Consider the following 16,554-nt stretch of genomic DNA (forward strand, 5'->3'; position numbering starts at 1 on the left):
ATATAATTCATAAAATAAATTTCAAGAAATTTTTGTCCCTCACACTGTACAGGCAGACAGACAGACAGACAACTTTCAAACAAGAGTTTATATACGCTTAATTTATTACATACGCATGGAGAAACGAATTTCCGCCGAAAACTCAACATGTGAAATTGAGTGTCATCACATAACCTCACTTATTGTATGCAATGCGGTTGGTAAAGAGAAAAAAAAATAAGAAGGATGGATAGTCAGTGATCATCTCTCTGTGATGCCAGGATAAAAATCAAAATCAATTAAATAAGTTTTCTGTCAATAAAATTCTTATATTTGGATTAATGATCTTTGAAGGATAAATAAATATATTACTCGTATGTAAGTATATTTTTAAGGTTATACTTTTTTTTATATAATTATAATTTAAGTGCTTTAATATACAGCCGGCAATGTTATCTTTTACAAAGTATTTTTTTATATAGAAAATATCTTAAAGAATAATATGAGTATGGTCTATTTTTGACTTAAGAATTTAAAAATTAGTGCTATAAGTGTTACAGTTTAATTGTATTCCAATCGGTGACTCTATTTCATTTGTCACTAATTTTCCCCTTCATGTGTAATATAATTGAAGTATAACATCACCTAACAAATGCTATTCCACGAAACAGGCTATTAATTCAAAGGTACTCAGCCCATATGAGTAAAAGTTTGTTTTCACAAATGCATGTATTCACAAGAAGTCTTTCATACATGTTTGAATGAAAGATGTATTATGCATGAAAAATATTCTGTATAAAAATATTCCGTTAATTATTTACCTCAATACCAAGCACACTAACTCGTGGTTTATGTTCGATTTGTGGTTGATGAAATCAAAATTCATAGTCTGCCCTTTGTAAACTCAAACAATGTATTTGGTTTGAAATACATAATGTTTGATATCATACAAAAATATACATCAAACATTTGAATTATTTCGATATAATTTATGAGTTTTAACAAATCTATATCCAAATCGCATGGTTGCATTTAAAACACGTGTTTCATTTAATACGTGTATTAATAAAACACGAATTTTATAAAACACATGTTGAACTTTGCATGCATGACGATTTAATGACAAAAATGACATTAACACTTTCATTTTACGAGTAATTACATAATTTTATTCAAATTTTACAATATTCTCTAACCTACAAATGTACTTAAAAGAATAAAGTATAATTCAAAAGCTGGAAATTACGATAACAATCTTTCTTCAGAAAGGTTTTCTATATACTTGTGTTCTACTATTGCACCACCTCGTATCTTACAATTATTCAATATAAAAGCAAAAGTAGTTATACTCGCAGTAAATGTTATTTTTAAAGCTAATTTTCAGCATTTTACACGGTTCAAATTTTTTATTTAATATTTTACTAACATTTTACGATTTGAATTTAATAACTAACTGAGATATTTGATATAGAATTAAATAGAAATTTTCTTCCAATTTTTTTTTCAAAGTAAATGCACTTGTAACTTTGCATGTTCAACTACAATATACAAAAATTCACAATACCACTTTAATGCCATATTTTATTGTAGTTTATGTAATTTTCTATTGTTACACGGCACATATTGTGAATTTTTTATGTTTTACTAGTTAACTGCATACTAAATACTTATTGTGCACATTTCTGTATGTACAACAACGAATATAACAAAAAAGAAACTGCACTTCTATTATACAAAAAGAAAAAACGGAAACAGTATAACAAAATGCTTACATAATTTTATGATAAATTAGTAAAAATCATATAGAAAATTATGAAAATACTTTCGAGTAAAAAAAACACATACACGCAAACAACACAAAAATAAAAACGAGACTTTAAAAGTGTTTCAACACTCACTGCTTATCTTGTTTGTGTTACGCAAATTACATGCAATTGTTATAATTTTTATAAACTTATTTGCAATATTTTATTTATAAAAAATTTTTGTTTTTCTGTGAACTTTTAATTTTTAATTAAAAAGTTATACTTTTTGTATTAAATTAGCGCACCAATTATTTTTATTGCTGAGGTTTTTTAATTTGATTTTAAATGTTAAAAATACAATCCACTCAAAATAGAATTAATTTTTTTTTTTAAATAATAATTAGCAAAAACAGTACAAATAATAAAATGTACACAACTTTGCCGATTCCATTCAATGCGGTCTAGTAATTAATTTGCAGGTTAAAATTCTAGTTGAATTTTAATAGAAAATTGTTAGAAAGCAGTAAGAATGCAAGTAGGAACTCGTTCCAAATTATTAGCAAATAGAAATGTCATCTTGACGTTTATTTTAACTTTTATAATAATAAAAATACCGAATTAATTTCATGCTTATATTTGAAACCAAACTTTATTAACAAGAACCACATACATATTATTCGTACCGTACAGACTTCAACCATTTTGAAACTGACAGCTTACATCTGTCTTTTATGACTGACTAGTTTAATGTTATTGTACATTTGTACAATTTTATTTTGGTTCCGAACCATTAGCGGGGTTTCAGAAGAATAAAATTCATGGTTGAAATTTATAATTTTTTTACCATATTCGGATCGAAAAATTCAATTGAATTCGATTACTTAATTATCCTCAGCTTTGCTTAATTGTTTAGCTTATTTGTAAACAATATGGTTGACATGCAATGTAAAGTTCGGCAATTAAAAAAAACCCATATCAACAAAAGTGCAAAAAACTATATTAATGTCTTGAATTTGATTTTGCCAATAAAATTATCCATAATATAATACGCTTATCCTCAAAATTCCGGAAATGTATAACATTAAAACACAATTCAGCTTATGAATTGTAATTGCTGAATTGTGTATTAATACAGTATTTCTGCAATTTTGTAGTAAATGATCTTTTTGCAAGTAAATTTTTTTAGTTTTTCCTTGACACTTTATTTGATTCATTCAAAAAGGAAAAAAAAAACTATAACACAAAAGTGGCCCACCAACCTCGGTGCAACCACATGTTAATATTAATAATTTTTTAACCACATTTTAATATTATAAATTTTTCGGATGTGATTTCTTCAACTTGAGAAGCATTTCTTTAAATTTAAGAAATTCTGTTTAAGATAATCGGCATATATTTCAAGTGTGTATATGTACAAGTGGTTTAATAATAAAACACGCATGAAGGTTTAGTTGCAAATCTAAAATAAAATGTTTCAAGTATTTGAGCAATTCTAAATAATCTTTTATATTACATATACCTGAATAATTTGATAATGCACTTATTTACTACATTTACATCGAGTAAAAATCAATACACTATTAAAAATTATTTTCCTGCAATAACTTAAAACTTCTATATTAACTTTTATTACTTGCAATACTTATATTGTGAAATTAATAATAATTCGGAACAAGTTCAATGCAAAAAGCATTTATAATTTCATTAAATTCAAGCTAAAATTTTAATATACCTATGTACAATGATAAATTAATGATAATTATGTATTTAATGTACTTAAATTTGTAAAATCTACCTGTACTTGAATAATTTTCAAGGAAAATTTTATTCAATTGCATAGGGGCTTGAACATTTTAAGTAAATTTTCAGGTATTTACTCCCGATATAAAATTAGTTCATATACACGCATTACACAGATATTATTCAAATACATTTTGATGTGTGCGTTCGATAGTAATCCCATATAATCTATATGTAATATTATAGTGCCAGCTAAATATAAAAATCCCAATTAAATTCGTACAATATCCTGTTATATAATTGCAATTATTACTGGCTTAAATGCAAAAATATTCCATTCATACCAATTGTAATTTTTTTTCTCTCTTTTCCATTCGAACAAACATCATAGAACGGATGGAATAAAAAAAACTGATTATCTGTGCGAATATCTGAATATTTAGTAGATTTTTTTATTGCATAGCTATACAACACAAGACGAATCATAAAAAATGCAACGAATTTTTGTTTTTTCTTCTGTATTTTTCTCGTATAACGTAACAATTGCTACTATAGCATGATGTTTTTTTTTAGAGAAATTTCGCATGAGATGCAAAACAAATAAGTAAAAAAAAAAAAAATTAAAACAGGTGAGGTATATGAAATCACGTATGGGGAAAACTTTCACTTTGAGGAAATTTTTTCGATAGGACGTTTATTTACGCGGATTCATTTGTATACACTTGCAATGTACGTGCACCCATACACAAGTTAAAACAATGTTAACCAAAAAAAAAACAAAAAGATTACCAAATCAGTGCAACTTATCATTATAATATCCTACACTGGTATACAATATTGGCGTAATTATAACATTAATAATGCAAACAGAAAAATTTGGTTTGCACTTGTTCACAACAGTTACAATAGTGACTTACAAACGAAACGATAAAAGCTATAACACCTTGACACAAATATTCTTTTTATACCAAAGCCGAAACTTTCCGAGATATTATATTCAAAATTACGTCAGGAGACTGCAAACAGTTTAATATATTCAACTTGTGTAAGCACTAAGAGGAAAGTATTCAACTCTGAATTGATCTAGCCATATCCGTCCCACCTGTTCTTGTTGAAAAAGTTATTTAAAAATGGCAAAAGCTACAAATCTGAACTTGAGGAAAAAATTGTTCCGATAACAGCTCAGCTTATGTAACTTCTAAATGGATGTAAACAGTTCATACCTATATATTTATGAACATTATTTCACTAAAATGACATTCCAAAATAAAATACATACTCGAATAGAATTGAAATTAAAATGCATAGATGTGACGTGAAAAAAGAAAAACAAAACTTATTTTTCATGCATATTATGAAAAATAAATACAGAAATTTTGTATTTAAAGGTATTATGGCGAAATATAAGGTATAATATTTATTCACTCCTACTTTATAAGATAACTTAAACTCATTATGTACAACTCATTAATAGGATCTCCGGTGCGAAAGTGTGTAAAAAGCACCTTGGAAAATTCGCATGCTGTCACAAAAAGTTGGGTGAAGAGATGACAGGGTTGGGTGAAGAGTCTACTCGAAACAAACTGGTGTGGAAATCTCGTTGACAAATTATTGATTTGATTTAGATTTCGGGTGATAGCGGAATCCATGGAAACTGCACGACGATTGTGTTCGCGAAGCATGGAACGACTCTTGTGGTCCTGCCTGAAAAATAGCAATAGAAGTTGCTTTTGAGTACGTATAAGTAGTTGCCACGCAATGCGACAATAGAGCAAACAAACAACACCTGAGGAAATGTATTGACATGACAATTTTAATCTAAGCTAGATCTGCGTCACACGGCGTATCTGATGTCTCTCCCTCGGGGTAACATTAGAGCTGTGATAGCGATAATAAATGGGCACTTTTCGAGGTGGAAACGTTGGATTATCTTCTGTGCTCATGATAAACTTTGGTATGGAGACGTTGGAGGGTGTTTGCATCGTAATTTCTTTCTATCAGTTGTGAACCTGCCAAATGAAAATGCCAGGGATTTAAAACGGTTTATTACTCGGGCTGGTTCACCTGAGGGTGGGTGTATGGAGATTCATAGGTATCATAACGAACCTAATTGGTTCAAATGAATCCCTTGATAGACGCGTCAACCTTAGTTGAAAATATTCTCCCGAAATTATTATAACAAAATACGTTGATTAAATATCGTGTTACCAACGTATCTCTTACTTTGTAATACTTTTAAAATCAAAAATCAACTTAAAATGCAACAAATGAAATAAATAAGAATGAAAAATAATATTTTTACTTATACACACACACAATACTTTCAGTTTTATTTGTTTGTTTGCTATGGCGAATTAAATAATTTCATTTCATATTATGTGATTTTAAGTTATTAAAATGTATTGCTCCATAACATATCTACATAGATGATATACATAAATACACTTTGAATAAATTATAAATTTAACCATGGAAAATTATTTGAAAATTTTCTTACCTTTTTGAATTGTTTGAACTATTCATTACGGTCGTGCGTATTATTCGTAAGAATCTATGGTGCAGATCTATACTTATATGCGTTTTATGTACTTAAAGAAGGAGAATGAATACACCTAATCGCGGATTGTACAATATTTTAGGTATATTTTATATTTAAAGGAATTCGTTACAGTCATTATAATAATTCTGTTTATTTTCATTAAGGATTAGTGTTGAAGGATCTTCATTAGCCTTAATTGAAGGGATTGCAACATTATACAAAGATATTTTCTTTTTATTATTTTGCATTTTGAATGACATTACATTAGATTATAGGTCGCTAAATATAAAGAAATAATATAAGAGAGCTATGAAATTCTTATAAAATATACACGAATATATAATTAATAGGCTTATTTTGCTATTGTACATTATAGTTGAATGAATTATGATGATATTGTAATCAAGGATTTATTTAAAAAAAAAAAAATGTCATTCACAGAAAATGCATGTCGTTCAATTATATTATGTCTTATAACGCGCAAATATAAAGAAAATCATAGTCTTAATTAAGAGATTACAATCTACACATATAGGAGTAGTTGCATGCAGCCCCAACATAACACGGTGTGTATGTAAGTATAAAATATTTTATAGTACTTTGATTGTCAGGTTCTTTATTATATTTAGTAAGTTCTGATTTAAAATATTACCATTGTATGCAAAATAATATTTTATATCTTTTTGTACTTAATATAGAATTTCAAAATTAATAGCCTAGAGGATTAAGTAGATTTTCATGCATTTTATTATTATATATAGTTATAAATTTTTATGATTTTATTGGATAACAATGATTAGTTTTGCTAATCTTATATTAAGATTTATTTTATAGAATAAAATGGAATTGAAGACATCAGTTAATTAAGAGAATTAGGATTTTTAGAGAAATTAATATTTTTAGGATGTCAGTATAATGAGAATATATCAATCGGTCTAAAGTGACTGTAAAGACTGTAAATATAGCCCTGTGTACCTTGATAATTTAACTATGAAAACTTGTTTTTAATATATTTAAAATTAGTTTTTAACAATATAACTGCCATGCGAACATAATAGTCACTGCTGTCCAATCATTCCAAAAAAACTTCATAGACATAATTAGACACATGAATACCAAATATCATGCATGCAATTTAGTCTGAGATTTCTGAGAACTGAGCTCAGTTTCTCCTTTCCAGGTAGAATCACAATCCAGGTTGCTCCATTACAGTTCACTAAAAATCCACTGTGTCCGACGACCCAAACTAATTTTATCCTGAATTGCCCCACCATATCGGTAAAAGACGAGGTGAAACGTATTGGAAGTGGAACGGACTGTTCTGGAAGTGGAAACCTCAGACTCCAAAGCTCGCGGTTTAGCTGTTTGTGAAAATATTGACGTCACCAACAGTAATCACATTTCCACAAACAAGTTACTACAAAGCCTTCCCAATCGCGATCACCTCTGCCTGAAAGACACTGCAGTGATCCGGTAAACGGAAGGAGAGCTCAATATCAAATTGCTCAGAATAAACTTTCAACTACACTGTTATCATGTTTGAATCTTATGGATCCCTGTTATCAAAGATTTAGAAGTGAGATAGACTAAGAGCGGAAATGTTCGCTATTCAAATGAAGACAACAGAAAAGTAGAGAAGTGTGTTACTAATATACTTCTTTCGACAAGGTATACATGCATTAATTCAAATAAACTGAGCAGAAAATCACACAATTAAGCATCAATTTCAAAAACTAATTGAAATTCCAAGTTATTTGATCCCACAATTTTAAAAACTAGGTAGTAATTTGGAAGTCTAGTGTGTTTTGCGCTTATAATGTGAAAGCCTTACATAATAAGCTTGAATATAAAATTATTAAACTAAGTTTGAAAATTTTTCAATGACATTTTCCTAAAAACACTTTAACAAAATGACAGAACATTGGCACTCAAGTACTGTCAATTAAAACAAAAAAATATAAAAAGTTAAGCAAAATTCATACATTATCCTTATTCGATATGCAGGGGAAGAACGAAAACAAGTTTCAAATTAAAGGATTTTTCAGAAGATAAAATATCACAATTCTTTTTTTTTATGTTTGTCACAGTCCATAAATGTTATATTTAAACTCATTATCACATATATGACATGTGGTACAATTATCACCGAACTAAAAATAAAAAAAAATTTTAAAGGTCATCGGCGAATTTTCGAAATGAATTTTTAATTTTTTATCAATTTCTGTATAAGCATAACATATAGAGACATACGCACATATACACATACAAATTCGAGTGTTCATTATTCATCGTGTCACATCAGATGAAAGATAACATTGCAGTTATACGTGACAATAACAATTTTTTTTTTTTTTTTTGCAATTAAAGATAAAACTATTTTTTTACATTTTAATTTTTTTTATAATCTGAAATAAAATCTTAAATGGTTTGTCATAATTATTTTTGATTTTAATTTTTTTATATATATATATATGACATTATTTATTTTATATAATTATTTTGTTATTTATGTACGTATGTGTGGTGATTTTGAATTATTAAATGAATGCATAAATTAATAAATTTGAGCAAAAATGATATTCAATCCATTCTCCATTAATTATAAATTCATTTTAATTTTAATTCTTAATATTATTTTACACTAGATTTCACTAACAATAAGTAGCTTAAGTCATAATAAAGCAGAATTCGTGTATAATGTAGTTTAATGGTCTCTTTAATTTTTATTTGTGTTTTAAGAAATTTAAAATAATATTCAATAACTTTAATTTTAAAATAAATGCTGGACAAATGCTAAATTTTATAAATTTAGCAAAAATTTTTCGGATTCGTTAATTCAAAATGTAAACAAAATTTGACAACGAATTTGCAAAACATATGCATTCACAGAAGTACTGTCAAATTGAATGTAATATTGAATGCCCAATTGAATATCTATTCGTAAATGTCAAATTTTGTCCGGGTTTATTTTTTGACTTTTTCAAAATTTACCAAATGTCCAATTTTTGTAATTAATTTGTTTAATGGCTATAAAATATTAAATCTAAACTTAACATTTCGTTATTATTGCCATTGGAACTAAAAATTGGAACTCAAAATTCAGTGTTCACAATTCTCACAAAGTTCTACTCACATTTTAAATTTCCGAAGTTTCATTTCACAGCCAGTTTACAGTCAGTTTTAAATTTAAATTTATAGATCATGTTATATACAAATTTTAAAAAGGCATCAAGTTCAAATATATCAGAAGACTGTATGGTTTAAGGTAGTTACATTCAATTTCAATTAAATTTTTTTTCTATAAATTCATGGAGACCTTAAAAAGTTCTCATAGAACAAAGTACATGTCACATAAACCATCATAAATGGCTATATCCGGATTGAAAATTAAATTAAAAAAAAAAATCAAGGCAAAACAAGCGCAAACTGATAATGAAAATGCGAAAATATTTAAAATTTTATTTTTATTTAAAGGTAAAAACATTAATTTATTATCACTTAATTGGTTAAATGTGATATCTTTAATTCTAAACAATATAACGGTGATAATCAATCTGTAATATTATAAAAAAAACAAACTTAAAATCCAATTTCCATAAGAAATAAGTAGTTAGCAGAAAGCTTTATTAAATATTATAGTTTGCACTTGAAAAATTTAAATTTAAAAGTTTTAAAGTTTATTAAATTTCAAGCAATTCCGTCAATCTAGATATCATCAAATTATAAAATCTGCCCCTAACAAGGTACAGTACCCGAGGCCTTATAAATATCTTAAAAATGAACGAATTTGTGATATATCCGAAAAGTAAAGTCATATATAAATTTTCAACAAAAACGGTTCAGCGAAACCTCAAATAAATGTGTAACGGAGAGACCGAGATCTCGCTTAAAGTAATTTATTAACGGTTCCTTACTATAGTGAAGTGTGTTTTCACTGAAAATCCGATATTAGAAATTTGATGCCAGAACGTGACCGCTCTCTTAGTGTGTGCAATGCCATCGGTAAAAAACTACCACTAAGTCCAAAACGTGTAAAAAGAAAATCTACCATTCGGAATGCCACTCTTAAATTTTCAAGTCATCATCTGAAAAACGCATATTCTTTATTCGTCGAGTACGTTTCCACATGAAATGTGCTTCCCTTTTAAGAAGAATATCAAAGATTTTGTATAATTCAATGCTGATATTGCAGTCTGGTTTGATATAAATCAACAATCAACATAAAAGTATAACCAATTATTACTTAAATTAAAATAGAAATTTAGAGTTCCAAAAAGGGTTTCAAACTTTACGGAATGAAATCAAAAGCAATGTGTCTTATATTATACTTCTAATAACTTATTACAAAATTTGAGAATAGCTGCTTTATAAAAAAAATTCTCAAACTTACTCAGCTTTTAATTTATGAATTTAAATATTATCCGGCATTTTTATATCGAACTTAACACCATGTAACACCATTTTAACAATGACACCAACCAAGTCTTTATTATAGAAAAAAATTTACACTTCATAAGAGCCAAAAAACAAAAATTCTTCATTATTGTTTTGTTACGATAAGTGCCACCACAACCATACCAGGCTCTTCTATAACAACACACAATCACAATACACGATTTTTTTTATATTTATTATAATAAATAATTAAATTTAAATACAAAAGATAAAAAAAAAAAACATTTTTCTCTAAAAAAATAAATCAAGAAATTAATTTTAATGACCTTGCTCTTAATTTGTTCCCACAATTATTTTATTATTAAATTTGTACAAAAAAAAAACAAAATTTGGGTGATGTGATTTTCTTCTATTAATTAAAAAATTGTAATAAAATCTACAAGTGTGTGTGTGTAAACAAGAAATAATAAACACTATTTAGACCGCACTTTATAGTTATAACAATTTTCTATTACTTAATAATAATAAAAAAAGTCACAACAAATAAGAAACCAAACGATGTACGAAAATATTGTAAAAATAACCCTCATTTGTCTACTCTATAAAATAAAAAATAGAAAGAACAACAAAAGTGTACCTGTACCTGTACAGGTATATTTACCTTCGAAAAATCAAAATAGAAGAAAAAGAAAACAATTAAAAGTATGAAATATTTTTCATTACCAAGTAGTCGTCAAACAAAACTTGTTTAAATATTCCTAGGTCTGTTTAATTACCAGCTCTGCATTTGCAAAAAAAAAAAAAAACACCAAATATCTGTTGTGATCGGCACATAACCGACAACATTGATTATTTTTTCGCTTGTATTATGAAAAAATTGTCAGTTAGTAAGTGCACAGTGTCTTAAAATAGTCTTACAAATAGTTGATAACGTCGAAATTCTCAAATTGACTCCTTGTAAAGATCTAGTTGATGGCTTTTTATTTCGGTGGAAAACTACAAAAAAAAAATTATCAATTTGCGGATCGGCCGGCTACAGTCCTTATATACAATTACGGAACAATCTGTTGATTATTCTCTTAATCAAAAATGTAAAATAAGACCATAGTAAAGGTTCAGGTGCTCAGATCTGCTTTAATCCAAAAATTGATAACTTCTTTCGATTGAGCTCAGATATTCATGAAAATCTGTTCAGACAAACTTAAGAGACAAGAGAGCATACGCCGACACACCGACAGACATTCCGATCAAAATAATTGTATACAACTTCTAGTAGTAGCGTTGCATTTGGTTGAAAGTTTGTTATGTTAAATTTGCTTTGGTCACAATACCTTCCTTGTCATACGAAATTCAGTTAATGCAAATAATTTGTTTAATTCTTCATCGTCTACACTATTATTTACAACATAACATTATCTGCAAAACAAAACCTACATACCTGATCTACATACACTACAATTTTCCTACACATGAATGTCATTATTATGTACAAACGAATGTACCCTCAATATGTATGAATATAAAATCAAAACTTAATTGATAGCCCAAAAAATTTGTACAAGAATGTTGTTTTTAAATTATTATACTTATTAAGATATTTTATAAGAGTTTTAACAAAATTTATTTTGAGATTTTTAATTTAAAAGAAAATAATTAATGTGTGGGTTTAAAAAAAATTTTCAATTTCACAAAGGTTAACTTTTGTTAATGGTATTTTATTTATTATATCCAAAATAATTTCAATATTAAAAAAAATAATAAGAAATTTAATTAATTTGTACTTCTACGGGATTATCTACCTTACCGTGGTGTAGGAGCTGAGTAGGGTCAAGGAGTTTTGGGATGCGTCCCCGGATGAGGCCTGAAACCAAAAAATAATCAAACCCTTTCCCCGCACCTATCCCTCCACTGCATCCTATCGCTCCTGATTCCCCCTGGTCCGGATTAAGGTGTTCCGCGACCCGTGATTGGCTGGGGGCCCAGACAAATAGCCCAGTCGCTAATGGAGCATCCAGATACCTGGCACCCTCCGGATTATTTAGCCTTGTCTAGGTATGGCGGATTTCCGCCTAGATCGACAACCTTTCTCCGCAACTCGTGGGATCAGAATGGAGAGCGCAAATCAAAAAAACCCAGATGAGTCTGGCACTCATAAAAAGTTGGAAGGAAATTTGGCCAAGCCAGTTTCTGCAAACCGTGCTGAAACATCGCTAAGGGCGAGTTCAGTACAAAAACCGTAGGCGAGCACCAAGAAAGCTAAAAGCACTGGTGCAAAACCTAAAGTGCGTAAGGAGTCCCAACCGGGACCGAGCTACCGCACACAAAGCTATGACTCAGTCAGGCCTAGTGTCGGTAGTAGCTCGATGGCTACAGTAGCACAAACTGGCCAGAGCAAGAAAAGAACGCCGTCAGCAACGATAACGCCCTCGCAAAGGGCCTATAGGGAACGGCGTTCTAAATTTAGGAACCTGGAAAGGATCGGTCGGATTCCGGTAAAAGACAGGTCTGAAGAAGAAAGGTCCACATACAACTGGACCAAGAGTTTTGTGGACAAGCGATTAAGCGAGAGAGTTGTGGCAACAAAACGACAGCGCTCCACAGAGGAGCCACCTCGGGAAGCTAAAAAGCCAAGGCCACCGAGCAGACTCTTGAGCGCATCCATTACGAGGCCTTTTAGTGAGATACTGAAGGACCATCTTGTAGTAGCTGTGGTTGACCAGGCGCAAGAAGATAGCAGGATCTCTGCTGAAAATCGAAGGAAAGTTGAAAGCCGACTAATGGCGGGTTTTCCTCAAATCATGAAGGATAATATAGGCACATATCCCTCGTGCAGACCAAGGTTGGCACCAGGGATTTGTTAAACTTGTGGCCTGTGCTGACGGCAGGTTTCTCGACCTGTATAAAACAGCGATAGCAGGAGTAGGGGAAGTTTGGCCCGGGGCTAGGCTTGCGGTCGTTGCGAAAGACCAAATCCCAAGCAGACCGCGGGCTCGAGCTTGGATTCCAGCTGAGCCGTCGAACACTGATACCGTCCTAGAGATGATCAGATTGGACAATCCCAACTTACCGACAGCCAACTGGCGGCTGACAAAGTTGGAAGAGAGGAAGGGCGACTATCGGCAGGCCCTCATAATAATAAATAGTGAATCTTTGGCACCTTTGGAGAGTCAGAGATTTGTCCTTAACTATGGGTTTTCCTCCATAACCCTTAAAGTGTATAAAACAGACTCGAAGGTTGAGGGGACCCAGAAGCAGAGTTGCCGACAGGAACATCCTGAAGGTATGCCATCGGTCGTTAACGTCGCCAACAACGCTCCGGAGAAAGTCTGGTCAGTCCCCGCTCTCACCAGAAGCAGAGATGCTGGATGAAGCGGGGCTGACAGACGATGACGTAATACATCTTGATCTGGATCTGGAGGGGTCTTTGTTGGATTTGGATCTGGACGAGGATGCAAATAAGACGCTGGTGGAGGTTAACGACAGCAGTAATGCTTCGTGCAATTCAGATCAACTTCCACCACCCTAAAGCAGCTTCGGCTGCGTTTCTTCTCTGCTTACAAAGGGGGTGGAGAAGATATAGTCCTGGCCCAGGAGCCCTGGATAGCAGAGAGAAAGATCTGCGGACTGAGGACGCCAGGATACAAGCTGTATTATAGCGACGGCAGTTCGAAGATAAGATCATGCATACTTATTAAAAGTAACTTAAATGGTTTTCTATTACCTCTTTACAGTAATGAAAACTTGACTGTAGTCAGTTTTGAAGCTGGTGGCAGTATCTCTTGGTGGGCATCAGTATACCAGCCTTTCGACTTCCAGGGGGAGCTACCGCCCGAGAATTTGAAGGACATGGTGGAGAAGGCTCAGTCTCCCCAAACCCGTCTTATTATTGGGAGCGATGCCAATGCGCATCATGTAATCTGGGGAAGCTCGGACACCAACATGGTGAGTCACTTTTAGAATTTATTTTAAGCACTAACCTCACATTATGTAATAGAGACTCAGAGCCCACTCTTATTACTAAAAATCGGAAGGAGGTTATAGATATAACTCTTGCCTTAAACGTTCTTGCTGCTCTGGTCAGGAATTGGAAAGTGTCAAAAGATCCTATCGGAAGGGTAGGTCAACGGAAACGGCTCTACACTCCTTGATACACATTGAAGGGTCCCTTAACTGCGGGGAATACACACTTCCTAGATATTGAAGGCGCTTTCAACAATGTCATGTCGCGGTCGATCACTAAGGCTCTGTCGGAACTCTCAGTTCATGGCTCCCTGACTGCCCTGATAGGGAATATGCTGTCGGGCAGATCCATCAGGGCCAGCTTTGGCGGGTCATGCATCGAGCGCTCTGTTGGAAGGGGCACCCCCCCAAGGGGGTGTGCTTTCTCCTCTTCTTTGGAACCTGGTAATCAATCGGTTACTAGCACTCCTAGAGGGGAAGGGCTATAAAGTGGTCGCCTACGCAGATGACGTGGCAGTGGCCGTGTCGGGGAAGCACCTCCATGCACTAAATGGGCTGATACAGAGGCTCTTAGCCTAGTTTCGAATTTCGGACCGACTGTGGGCTATCTATAAACCCTCAAAATACGGAGCTAGTCATTTTCAGTAGGAGATATAAGATTCCGGGCGTGGTTCCTATCCTTCAGCAGGGAGGCTAGATTCCTGGGGCTTGTTCTGGATTCAAAGCTGAACTGGAGACCTAACATCATGAAGAGAGTAAAGAAAGCAACTATTGCGCTTTATTCGTGCAAAAGGACCATCGGGAAGAGGTGGGGCCTGAACACCGCGATGGTGAGACCGGTACGGTTTAGACCGGCACAGTTCAGAGGATGGCAATGGTGTGTGAGTTCTTCGCTCCACCCCTACACAGGTTCTTGAGGTTCTCTTGCATCTGCTGCCATTAGATATACCGGGAAGGCAGATGGCTGCGGAGTCTGCAGTGCACCTTGGGGCCGCATCACAGTGGACGTGTTGCCACACAGGTCACGCTTCGATTCTTGCGGACTGGGGCACGGGGTGGAATCAATTGATTTGGTTCCTCCCGTGCTCTCATTCGTGAGGAATTTCGGGGCATCGGTCCTGCCAAGGCAAATCTGGCGGGACGAGGTCAGGGATGGCTCCGTCCATTTCTACACGTATTTATCCAAACTTGACGGAAAGGTGGGTGGGGGCAATTGGGAGTTGAGCTCTCCTTCCGCCTGCCGGACCACTGCAGTGTTTTTCAGGTAGAGGTGATCGCAATTGGGGAGGCTCTGTGCTGGCTTGGTGAGCATGTGGAGTCCGTGGGCAGTGTTAGCCTCTTCACGGACAACCAGACCTCAATAAGGGCGCTGGAGTCGGAGACCTCTACGTCCAGAACGGTCCTTGATTGTAGGTTGTCTCTTAACGAGATGGCGAGGCAGTTCAAGTTAAACTTGGTTTGGGTTCCCGGACACAGTGGGATCTCAGGGAATTGCAAGGCGGATAAGCTTGCGAGACATGGAACGACCCTCGGAATTCTACCTGAAAAGGAGAACCTGGGCATGCCTCTAAGCACTCACAAGCTGCTGCTACGCAGCGCAACGGTGGAACGTACCAATCTCAGATGGGCGAATGGAACTACGTGTAACGCGGCAAGGAAGTTGTGGTCAAAGCTAGACTTGCGTCGCACAAGGGATCTAATATCTCTCCGACGGGAAGATATTGGCGCGATGATAGGGGTTTTAACTGGACACTGTCTGATTGGCGATCATGCCAGGAGGATGGGCCGCCACGCAAACCTTCTCTGTAGGAGCTGCTGTGACGAGGAGGAGGAGGAAACGATAACTCACCTGCTATGCTCGTGTCCGGCGTTGGCGAACTGCAAACGGAGGTTTCTTGGGTCCCACTTTTTTGAGCGAGCCACGGACCTAGCGAATGTAAATGCTAGGGACCTTGGCCGGTTTCTGAGGAACACGGGCTGGTTCTAGTGAGGGAGAGAGGGGGGATCCGGCAGCATTCCAACGGGCCTTAGCCCAGGTGTACTGGGCTAACTTAACCTAACGTAACCTAATTAATTTGTTATTCATTTGGAAATTAATTGAAGTAAGTTAAATAGAAAATTTATGTAGACAAAAGCCATGATTTTGATTATAAACAAAATAATATGTTTGAATTGGAAACTATGGCAAGATTTGTT

At 33.3% G+C, this 16,554-nt stretch overlaps 1 protein-coding gene across 1 annotated transcript in view; it reads right to left on the reverse strand.

Annotated features, from left to right (window-relative positions):
* LOC129613455 (putative uncharacterized protein DDB_G0282133) overlaps nucleotides 1-16,554 on the reverse strand; it is a 142,468-nt gene that overhangs the window by 125,263 nt on the left and 651 nt on the right. The window lies entirely within an intron of this gene.

This window comes from Condylostylus longicornis, unplaced genomic scaffold (genome assembly GCF_029603195.1).
Source record: "Condylostylus longicornis isolate FDR11 unplaced genomic scaffold, ASM2960319v2 ptg000084l, whole genome shotgun sequence".
Classification (NCBI taxonomy): domain Eukaryota; kingdom Metazoa; phylum Arthropoda; class Insecta; order Diptera; family Dolichopodidae; genus Condylostylus; species Condylostylus longicornis.